At 35.6% G+C, this 12182-nt stretch overlaps 1 long non-coding RNA gene across 5 annotated transcripts; it reads left to right on the forward strand.

Annotated features, from left to right (window-relative positions):
• Positions 1-5253: 5253 nt before the first annotated feature.
• LOC149023552 (uncharacterized) lies at positions 5254-10147 on the forward strand. Of its 5 annotated transcripts, none has more exons than XR_016171545.1 (6): positions 5254-5394; positions 6603-6674; positions 7138-8462; positions 8531-8617; positions 8696-8747; positions 8863-10147. It is a non-coding gene; the product is annotated as an uncharacterized LOC149023552 (long non-coding RNA). The 5 variants fall into 5 exon arrangements; XR_016171546.1 differs by having other exon boundaries at positions 7138-7176; positions 7279-8617; XR_016171548.1 differs by having other exon boundaries at positions 7138-7180; positions 8863-10145.
• The last annotated feature ends 2035 nt before the right edge of the window (positions 10148-12182 follow it).

The raw sequence follows: 12182 nt of genomic DNA on the forward strand, positions 1-12182 counted from the left end.
TGTACAATCAGGATTTGTAAAATGATTGAGCATCAATACTTTCAAGAATGGATCCAAACAAAATGGCAGATAGCAATTCTATGAAGTTTGCAATTTTTAGGTCCTTCATGTGAGAATATTTGAAGACTCACCATATCATTTTTCTGCTTGGTCTCACATAAGCAAACTTCTCCTTTTCATAAGTCAATATTGCATTGAATTAATATAGTGTACAAATGTGCACTTTGACCACCAGAAGATAATGATTTTTTATCACTTGTTTATTAATGCAAGTGACTCTGAACCCCCGTAGAACAACTAATTTGGTGGATGACCAAATAATTTACTAAAAATGTTATCCTTTTGAAAAAGATTAATTTTTATTGGAATAGCTCCAGGGGCATCTGAGGTATGTCATTGGCTTTGCCGACCATCAAGTTCAATTTGTCTCTTTCAGATTTTGAGTTCAATGCATAATTAAACATCCAATTTATTTGCAGTTCAAAGATCTCATATTTATCTCAAAATGAACATTCCAAACAAAATCCCAAAGGACACAGATTTTACTTTTTTTTCTTCTTTCTTTTGGTAAATGGACACAGATTTTACCGTGTGCATCCCCATATTTAGGAAGATAGAAGGAAAGAATCCATCTGGGTTTTCTTTAATTTGTTTTTTTTCACATTCTCTCCTGAGAAGAGAATGTGGTTTTTTTATTTATTTATTCTTTTCTTGTTTGCTGCTCGACCCCAATTGCAGCCATTTTCATTTCTCCAAAACTCTAATTCCTTCCTTCCCTAGATTTCAGACTCTAATTTCTTCTCTGTCAGGGGCGGACCCAGGATGTAATATTGGGGGGGGGGGCGAAGCATGAAAGCTGAGATAACTTTGGACCGTTAGGGGAGCCAGCCCACATATATTTGTGGGGAGGGGCCCACATATTTGGAAAAAAAGGTAAATTTATTGAAATTTTTTTTCCGACAAAATATAGGTAAAATAAAGCAACAATATAGAAAAAAATATATACACATGACTTCAACCCTTAAAAGTTAGATGCAAGTAAAAATTTTCTATAAACCAAATTTTTTTTTTAGGTAAGAGATGCAAACCAATGACAATTAGTTACTTACTAACTATAGATATTTTATTCACAATACAAAATCAAATAACAAAAATTACAGAAGAAATAAAGAAACATATAACATAAAATTAAATAAAAAGAATAACAAAAAAGGGAGAAAACGAGAAACCATAAATAAAATAAAAAAGAAAAAGAGTATCTAATTGTGGAGTAGATTTTTTTTCCAAATTTTCTTAACCCACGCTTATAGAAAGGAGAGAGAATCAATAGAAAGAAAAGAGGAGAGAGGAGATAGAATAGAATAAATAAGGATTGAAGAGTTAGTTTCTTATTATAAATGACATCTTGATTTTTGAATACCTAATAAGATGTTTTTTAAAAAATTTCCTTTAACCACGTTTATAGAAACAGAAGAGAATAAATAGGAAGAAAATATGAGAGATAAGAGCGGGGAGAATAAATAGGGATTGATGAATTAATTTTTAATTAGGAATGACATTTGTACCCATTATTTTACCTTTAAAAATTATTCTTAATATTGGGGAGGCCAAATAGGGACATTTCACATAGTGGAAGAGAAAAAAATGAAAAAAATCAAGAGAATTATGGGCATTTGTATAAAAATTTAAAAAATCTAGGGAGCCATGGCCCCCTCGGCCCCTCCATGGGTCCGCCCCTGTTCTCTGCTCACAAGCATTGCCAAGTTAAGTTTGAAGAGTATATAATGACACTTGAAGAGAATTTTTAACTATAGGTCAAGAATCTTCTTGCTATGTTCTGAAGATCCTATAAATGTTGGATAAAATCAGAAGTAGCAGTATTGAAACTGTTTAATGTTTTAATTTCTTGAGTCATATTATTTCTTCTTCTTATATACATTAGCTATCAAATAATAACTAACTATAAAAGTTGCAGGGAATATTATTGAGATTTTGTTTCATCCAATTGTGTGAGCCTACTTGACATGCCAACACATGGCACTGGTCACTATGAACTTGCAGTCATTTAGCAGTTATAATACCTTTAGTCCTCTTTCCTTTCTTTTAAATCTCACATTATTTTCATCATTAACTCATATTTTTTTTTTTGCCTATAAAGGATAAGCCTCTGAATTCAAATTCGAATCCACCGTAACTAACTCTATTATTGATTGATCTACTCTCTATGTGGGTTATATTGGATGTAACATGATGAGTGGCACCTGAGTCAGGGTACCATGAAGGATCAAATGAAGTCGTGAGTGCTGCCAAGAAAGCTTTTGGGAAAGAATTTAGAGGCTTATCCTTTACATTGTCGTTTTTAATAGCTTCTTTTAGATGAGTGTGTTTTTTTAAGTGAAAATATTGAATATTTAAAATTTACAAGTTTAGCCTTTTTGATGATCCTAACATGATATAATCTTGTTCCGTAAGCTGAGATGGTTTCCTGTTGAACTTCTAATGATGCTTTCTTGGATGAGGCATTGATGGTAGTTGAATTTCAAATCAGTTCTTTGTGTATCAGAGTCCATGATCTTTTCTCAAAGAATATGTTTAGGTTAAAAGGATAACTATTATATCAAGAAGCCAAAAGATGTGATGAACCTGAAACTCAAGTCAAGTTCAATGTCTGAGGGATTTAACCATTGCTGAAAGTTTGAGTTTGATCTGGTGCTTAGATCAGAATACATGGGTTAATCTAGCAAGTTTTAATAACTAACAATGAGCTATTAAGACCCCAAGTAACAACAATATCTTTGTTCCTTGGGGTATTTACAAGTGCTTTATGAGGCAAAACCAAAGCTTGGAGCTAACATCATTACTAATGGCTTTCAAAACTAATCGATTGTCTAGATTTGATAGTCCATCTGCCCTCCATTCAAAGATGCAAAATGCAGACCCCAAGAGAAGCTTCTCTATAGTGTTAGCAATTAAAGAACCTCCAAAAGTATAACCAAACGAGCAGCACTCAACGCCTAGGGACTGAGGGCGCTTAGGCCTAGGCCAAATAGAGGAGAGGGAAACAAGCCAAATGGCAAAGAAGAGGTGAGTGATGGTCTCATTGTCTATACAGAAGAATATTAACTCGCTATTATTGCTTAAAGACAAAACCTAGGGTTCTAGATTTGCATATTTAAACCCAAATGATGAGTGTCTCTAAAGAACACATAATTGAAGAAACAAAACATAAAGAATGGAGTGAAGAGTAAACCCAATTTGAGCGTGCGATGACCCAATTTGAGCGTGCCATTGCAGCATCAATTTCATAAACTTATAGGAAATCATGGGTTTAAAGGAAACGATCCAAGTAATTTAACAAAAAAATGATAATGGCATTATTAATCGATGAAAAAGACACAACTTGGCCCAAGAACAATGGCACATTCAATAGCAACAATCAAACCAACATTAATCGGAGAACAGGAACCCAAAAACACAATGGGGGGGGGGGGGACGTAAATATTATCCATATAAAGGAAAAATTAATCATTAGGTTTAGAACGAAAGGTTATAGTGGGACGTAGGAACCCCAGCACCACCAATTGAATTTTGACCCTTGTATAGATATTAAATAAAGGAAAATATTTTCAATATTCAGATGATTTTCTTCTAATATTATACACACAAAGGAAGAGAGCTATGCACAATTAATGTTGAGTATATGCAAAAACTTGCACCAAGTAACTGCAAAAGATAAAAGCAAAGAGATTCGTTGAGGTGTTAATGGCTTTCTTTCAATTACATGTTCGAACAAAACAAACCCACTAAGCATAAACCAAGAGTAAGTAAATAAAGTAAATTGTGTATGCATGTCTTAGGGCACCCAATTAGGCCAAGAAGGAAGATTTCATAAAGAAAAGAAAAGGTGATTGGACGATGAGTAAGAGTTTACCTTGGACGTTCATAGCATTTCCTAGAACTTTGTGTCAAAACTGTTATATCAAACCATTTTTGAGACTTTTGAATCGGTGCAAAATGTGTGAACTAGGGTCAACCGAGTTCGGCTTAGTCTCTATTTAACCGCTTCTCTTCTTGGAAATTAGTCTTAGGATTGGACCCTTAGCTCTTCTCAGAATTTAGATTTCGGATTAGCCTCTTGGCTCCAAACTAATTCATCGATACTCCTCGGAAAAAGGGGTTCTAACCCAGCCACTTGGCAGGCGTTATTCACCGGAGATATCACTCAACACATCTCCTAGCCACAACTCGTCGGCAATATCCTGTTCGGATAAGAAGATATCCTTTGATAGTTGTATGCATGCTAAAGCATTAAACTCAACATTTAATACACCATACCTATGCATTTAATGATCTACGCTTATCAAGAGATAAGTCAGCAGGCCAAAATTATTCTGAGACTTGCTATTAGCCATTTTGTCGAAGGATTAAAGCAAAACGTGTCACATCTGAAGTCAATTTATAATATAGATATTTTCAAGATCCTTGAAAAATGCAAGAATCCAATTACATCAAACATAAGCAGATTGAACCTTCACATTGGTTTTTCCATTGGAAATCGGGTCAAGCCATCCAATGATTGTCATCCATCTTCTCCATAGAATCTTCTTCTCATATAAGAACGGTGACATATACTTTCTTTTGGTGACATATAGCTTCTACTTATTAAGCGAAGCTAAGAAAAAAAAAACTGAGCTACACTGAGACAAGAAAAAAACAAGTTAATCCAGCATGAACTCCGACATCCACCCAAGAGCACTTGACCTTTTTGGGCTTTTCCTCCTCTCAATGAGGAATTATGGTATCTAGAATCTGATTTTACCATCGGAGGCGGCTTCCTGTCTATAGAGACGACCATTCTCACGAATTTTCTTTGATCTATAGGTCCTAGGTTCGAGACGCTCCACGATTGAACATGAGCTAATTTTGGAGCAACAAAAACCAATCAGAGCACAGAGATATTCTACACTAAAAAGGCTAGACAAAAATGAATAATGCGCCCCTCAAATACAATTGACTCACGAAGTTCACCGAAATCTACCAAAAAAAAAAAAAAAAAAAAAGAAGTTCACCGAAAAATATTAGAAAGTGTATTTGAAGTTGGTCCGTTGGCTTGTATATTCTTTCTTCTGAACCGCTGGGTTCATTTTTTGCTCCTGGTTTGGTCATTGAACCGACACCGTATTTTTTTGGACCAGACCAGGTTTATATGTATTTGATTGGGTTCGGTTTCATTAATGCTTTTAGGCCATTCGGAGGAGATTTCAGATCGCAGGGAGACCTTGCGATTAGGGCTGGATTCTCTCCACTTCCTTCTCCGTCGAAGGCGATATTCGGCATTGTCTTGCATGGTTATCAAAGGGCTTTTGTTCCCTGTGATGAGCTCTACACTCGATGGTAATTCTAGCTTTTTTGAGTTTTATAATCCTTGACTGTACATCATAGTAAAGTTGGTTTCCGTCTAACCCTGGAGTGTAGGCAAATTTGTTTTCAAATACTATTTGTAATGCGAATGTTTAGTTCTCTGAGTGCATATGAGTGAGGTGTTTCATCAAAATTAGTTCCCCAAGTGAACACCTGGGTGAATTTTACCAATAAATTTGGGCTCTGAAATTTTATAGAAGCATATGGCAGATATTTGTGCCACCAACAAAATATTTACTTCGACCAATTCTTGTTTATGTTGCTGGCTTTAACATTAGTTAATGTCTTCATGTTTCTTTCAAGAGTTTAATCTTTTCGTTTAACTCACTTACCCTACTGATGGAAGCTAATACAACTATCACCACTTGCTTCACATAACGAACATGTATACTTAGGGTACTGCTACTACTAAATCCATATAATAACTATGATTGTCTAACGGCTACAATACATATGCACATTATGTAGGACTAGAGGATTTGAATTGGATTGGGTCCTCTTTCAGTCAAAACAATTTGCAGTCCTTGGATTGGATCTCTTCTTAAGTTTAGTGCAACCTAAAGATTGAACTATGCAATCCAAAGCTCAGATTTGTTTGATGGGGTCTTTAGGAAAAAACCCCTTCTCCCCCCCCCCCTTTTTTTTTTTTTTTTGTTGGTTCACTTTACAGCCTTACGAGAAATGGTTGGCTTGATTTACAGCCAGATCTAGTGGACCAGTGTTACCTCCTATCTCCTCTTTTGGGAGTGCCTGTTCTTCGTCGTTGATGGCGTTTGCGCCCTCTAGCTCTAGTTTTCACTTGCAGTGTAGGGTTTTTCGATTCACCCCCCCCCCAATGATTTGGTATTTTGGATGGGGTTTGAAAATTTGAAATTAGATCATGTAGAGGCATATAAAGAATTCCATATTTTCAATTGTTCTAGAAAATTTTGAGACCAACCCGGTCGGTCCTTATCAGGCCATAGTTTAATTTTTTCCCTTCAAATTTCACCCTGAGATTTCCACGTTGGCCTCTCTTTGTTACTTTTCTTGAAAGGAAGGTTTAGTAACTTTATTTTTTGTTATTCTGGTGTGATTGGGGGGTAAGTTGTGAAGAAATTGAATCATAGGAATGCTACCAGCTTTAACTTATGTTGTGCTTCATTCTTTTAATGTGGCTAACATAGTTTGTATTATTGCAGAGAATAGTCAAGTTCTTTCATGTTGGTGTTTAGGAAAGAGTCTCTTTGGAGTGGGTAGGTTCGGCAATTATGGTAAGTATCTTGTAATTCTTAATTTTTTGAATATGATTTGTTTATGACTTCTATTTATGAAGATGCATGTGCTCTCTTCTTTTTGGGTAATACAATGCATGCGCTCTCTTGTACATAAAAAGGTTTAAGTCAACCCCTTTATATAAATAAAGGGTATGGTAAAGGGAAATAGTTTCAACACTAAGGTGCCCAATCTTTGTTAAAAGGATTATGAAAATTTGTGTTTTCTTCAAGAGGAGCATTATAGGTGGTTTATTGGGTTAGACTTATTTGAAATGAATAAATTCTCTAATTTATTGTTTGCTTGTTTCTTTTACTTTATTCCAATATGTTTATGTACTAAGATCAAGGAGTCAAGTCTTGTAAAGATAATGAATGTGGTTTTGTTTACTTGAATTCTGCGGTAGTGCATTTACATTTCTTTATGTGCAAATCTTTTATTGGATCAAAACCCTTTTTGCAGTGTGGTTGATCCGTACCCTACTTGAAGGAGAATATAAGAGTAGGTAGCTTAAACATATCTTAGTACTATGAATTTAGTTATTATTAAATGCTACTAGCACTAATCTTTTTTTTTTTTTTTGGTAAACAATACTTCATTCAGAGAACTAAAAAAAGTACAAACACAACTGCATGAGTACACAAGGTTAGAACCGAACCAAGGAGCGGCAAATGACCAAACTGTTGTACATGCAATAGACATGGTCAGCCAGGGTAAGGGTTGGATCAAGCCCAAAATGGATCACGTCCACAAAACCCGTAGAACAAAAACACCAAAAAAGCATCAACACCCACATAGGGGGACAAACATACAACACCCACATATGAGGACATACAACACGCCTCAATGGCTAACATAAAACTCCTACAGTTGTGGCGATGGTAGCATTGAAAGTGCGGAGAAGGTTCGGACCTGCCATCTGGCTTTGCCGTATAGGCGTACCTGTCAAGCTCGACGCAGAAAAACTTGTACCCAGAGTTGGAGTTGTTCTGCGGTGTGCACCAAAGAAACGCTGCAACCAAAGGAGTTGCTATGTGAAAAAAGAAAAAGAAAAAGAAAAAAACAAAGTACTGCAACCAGAACAACAAAACAAACAAGCTCATCTAAGGGGAAACCCTAGATCTGGTTATTTAAGCGGAGATGGGGGAGAGGGAAACGGAGACGGGAAAGAGGGAGAAGACTGAAAAGAGGAGGAAACGGAAACGGGAAAGAGGATCGGGGAGAAGAAGACCAGATCTCTTTCCGCGACAGGAAACAGATAGAGAGGGAGAGAGAGAGGAGAGGGAGAGAGAGAGGAGAGGGAAGCGAGAGAGACGAGGCGGAGCCGGGAGAGGAGGAGGAACCGTAGAGATGCAGAGGTGGAACGGAAGAGCAACAGAGGGGGAACGGAAGAGTAGGGGAGGGAGACACAATAGAGAGGGAGAGATGGAGAGATGGAAGCAGGGGCGGAGATAGGAGAGGCAGAGAGCAGAGGAGAGAAGGGGAGGCAGAGAGACTACCAGATGAGCCGCTCCACCTCAGGTAGCGCGGGCAGAGTGGGCGGCGATCGGGCTATTACCGACAGAGAGAGATGGAGGAGAGAGAGTACTTCAGGAGAAGGTTACTAGCACTAACTCTTTGCTTTTGTTTTTGTAGAGCTTATGCTATTAGGCTTTATTTCTCTATTTTTGACGGTTCTGCAAACACTGATTTCAAAGATTTGCATATCCTAGGAAGTCAGAAATTCTTGGCATCCGTGTAGAGTCCCAGATTCTAAGGATCAAAGCTCTGATAAATGTGGAAAAAATGTAAGAAAATATAGCTTGGTACTTGATTTTCTCTTTTTAATTCTCACAGTGGTTAATGCATTTTGCAGGGAAAATTTTCTTTTGTTTCGTCAAATGCGATTCATCAGATTCATATATTTGTCTTAGCTGTTTTTCATGTCCTCGATAAATTGAAGGTGACAAACTCTTTCTCTCATATTCTATTTGTGTATGTTTTTTATTGCTTTGAATTGAACACATTGAAAAATTTGTAGACGAAAAGCGGGAAAAATGAAACAATAACACTTCAATAACAATTATCACGAGGTAAGTATATTTGGGGGTAAAATATCGACTTATTTTCATTAAAAGTTGAATGTTTTTTATTTTGGTCCTAAGAATGAAATAATGAAAAAAATGATAAATTTATTGTTTGTGGCAGATCCAGATCAAAGTTAATAAGAGATACATCTTTTGATAGAAGACACTTAAATTGGTGGAGCATGCAGCAGCCTATACTTGTTTGTATTGTAAGAATCTTGAATACCTTTTACCAAAAAGGGGAAAAAAAATAATTCTTGAATCTTGAATATCTTCCGCCAAACTTGCACCCGTAAGTTTTCCCTCTCACCGAGCACCCCTTCTCCAATGTCTCCATCCAATTTCTTTATTTCTATTTATGCACCCCTCTCTTTTTCCCTCTTACCAAGCACCCCTTCTCCAATGTCTACATCCAATTTCTTTCATTTCTATTTATGGACCCCTCTTTGACACTTCTGACACCTCATCAGAACCATGCCTTCCTTCTAATATGAATTTCCTTTAAAAAAAAAAAAAGAAAACATTTACCCTAATTAACTGTTTACGTATATTGTATTTTATAATAAGCTAGTAATGAAGCACATGTGATGTGTTTTTGAATACGCAATACCACTTTTACACTTTCACATGGTTTGATGCTTAGACATGTATCCCATTTAAACACAAAATCTTTTTTAGGAAAGTAGTCGGAAAGTTTGGATTAATACATTTTTAGAATTTTCGTAAAAAAGTGAATTTTGTGTTTAGATCGGACACTTATCAAAGCATCCAATCACGTGGATTGAAAATTTCCTTTTTACGTGGGTGAAGAATCAGATTAAAAAATGTTTCACATCCTTGGTAAATGTCATGATCTGCATATTGAAAAAATTTAAAATGCAAGATTATTCTAAAAAAAATTCCAGCTACCAAATTCATCTCACCGTGGAATCAGAAACAATGCTTCCATTTGGCATGTAGGGAAATACCAATAGCTTTCACACTGTTGTGCAAAACCAAACACTTGCAATGACTCAACTTTTAGTCTAGAATCACACTTTACCTGTTTACCACCAACAGAAGTGAAGGTAAATTATATCACAAGTTTCAAATTTACCTTAATATAGCCTTGGTCTTTTAGGTCTAGTTATTCCACACGTCAACTCATAACGTTTTTAATTCTCATTAGTTTTGGTATCTCCGCCTCCCTGAAGAATGAAAAATCCCTACCACAAACTCTTCTAGCTTTTACCCTCTTATACCTAACTCTTAGGTAGATAAATGAATCCATCTTTTACCTATATTTTATCTCCTATTGGTGCAAATTGAAATGACATTACGTTCTCACTTTCAAGATACAAACATGGATCAAACCAATTGAGTGGTATCCTCTCTCAATTTTAACATTGTACATGATTGATGGTACATCTTAGACCGTTAAAATTCAAATTGAATATTATATATAAAAAATTTGGTTATAATACACATATATTAGAGCCTTTGTTAGGAATTTACAAGTGGTTGATAGGAAATAATACAAACATGCATATCATTCGTTGTTTATCAATTGTGGAGGTTTGTCGACAAATTTTGATTGGGAAGCATATGAAGAGGATTAACACCTTAGGTGCATGGTTCTACAAGCTTCATGAATCACACTGGCAGATGGGCTTCTATTATACTACAGGGACCTTTTTGAATAGAGCCAATCCACAATGCATAGCCACAAACTCATCAGTCATTAATGTTGAAAGAGATTGATACTTCTGACATTGATGTTTTGTCATTTGTTTGAAGCAACTCTACAATGATGAATATTATATGAGTTATCTTAGTAATAAGTAATAATGTGACAAATTATGACAAATCGGTTAGATGTTGTAGTGAGGCAAAGACGTTTTAGAACAAATTATGAGACTAATTGGTGGAAAAAAACACAATGTGACTTGGTGAGCAAGGGGAAAGAAGCAACTTCGTTCAATACCTGCAGATCTAAAGGAAGAAAGAAAAATCTCAAAAAATCGGTGAAGAGAGATTACTTATTAAGAAATTGCAATAATTAATCAACTATTGGTGGAGAAAGAAAGCAGTAAATTGAACAACTAAACTTAGGCTATTGGCTCTTTTGATAGGAAATGAGGTTTTCAATTTTAAATATTTTTTGAAATATTGAGATACCTAAAGTCTAGAGCATTGACAAATGCAATTTCTTAAGGGCCTGTTTGGTTACGCGAATCCAGAGATTTGAAATCTCTGGATTCACAAATGGGAGATTTTTACCTGTTTGGTTGTGTGAATCTCTAGATTCATGAAATCTAGAGATTCACATTTTTACACTAAAAACGTGAATCTGTAGATTTATGGGTATGAGGTGAAATTCAGAGATTTCACCCATACTATCGAAGCGTTAAAGATTTGAACCATAATTCAATAAATATTTTTTTAGGATAAATCTAGAAATTTCATTCCAAAAATTCAAACTAACCAAACAGTTAATTTTACGAACCATGACTCTAGAGATTTGAAGTCTGTAGATTTGAAATCTCTAAATTTTTGAAATCTACAGACTCAAGTAACCAAACAGGCCCTAATGTAATTATTATTATTATTTTTTTCTTCTACAACAAATGAACGTTTACGGAAAAAAATAATAATGTAACAAACTGATTACAAAATTAAATTTCAATATTTCTTGATTTCATGGATTTATCCTAGATTTCACAAGTGTCTCACGTCACTGATGTCAATTTAATGATGAGTAACAAAAGGATTTAATTAAGACGAAATCAATCCTTTATAATGTGTATTTGAATGATAATCATACAACAAAAGGCCAACAGAAGACCCAAGTACAAAAGATTCATGAGCTGCCACAGTTGTTGCAGCTGATACTTTATTATCGATTCCGAAAACTTGCAATTAAGCAAATAGAAAAGAAGACAAATCAACCTTTGCATGCATGCTTTTGTTCTTTTGGGTATCTACGATTTTGACTTTTTAAACATTTCCTGCATGCTTTAAACGAGCCGAAAAGGCACCTAACTTTTTAATTTGTCTTCAAACATTAAATACATTGAAAAGTTCACATGCATGAATTACATGTAAATAGCCCTTCTCTTATTTGGTCGGATTAATCTTGCATGTACACTGTTGTTGAAAAAATCCGTTCGTGGATTGGTCAAGGAACGTCTCCGACAATCGAGTTAGTAGAAGCTCATAGCTTTAGAAGATGAAGACAACTTGTAGAGCTCTCAATGCTAGAGAGAGTAACCCAAGATTGTGTATCTGATAATGATGAAAGTGTGAGTATTTATAGATTTTAGGAAATGTTACCTTATGATACGAGAAGTTTGCACCCGACCGGGGGCTAAGTCACCTCTCAGTCGGGATATTACCCGGACACATCCAATCGAAGGCTCCACTAACGCTAGACCTATATGGTAACATCACATTGAATGGAAG

Source organism: Hakea prostrata, chromosome 2 (assembly GCF_041222555.1).
Source record: "Hakea prostrata isolate BN-2017 chromosome 2, UWA_Hpros_2, whole genome shotgun sequence".
Lineage (NCBI taxonomy): Eukaryota > Viridiplantae > Streptophyta > Magnoliopsida > Proteales > Proteaceae > Hakea > Hakea prostrata.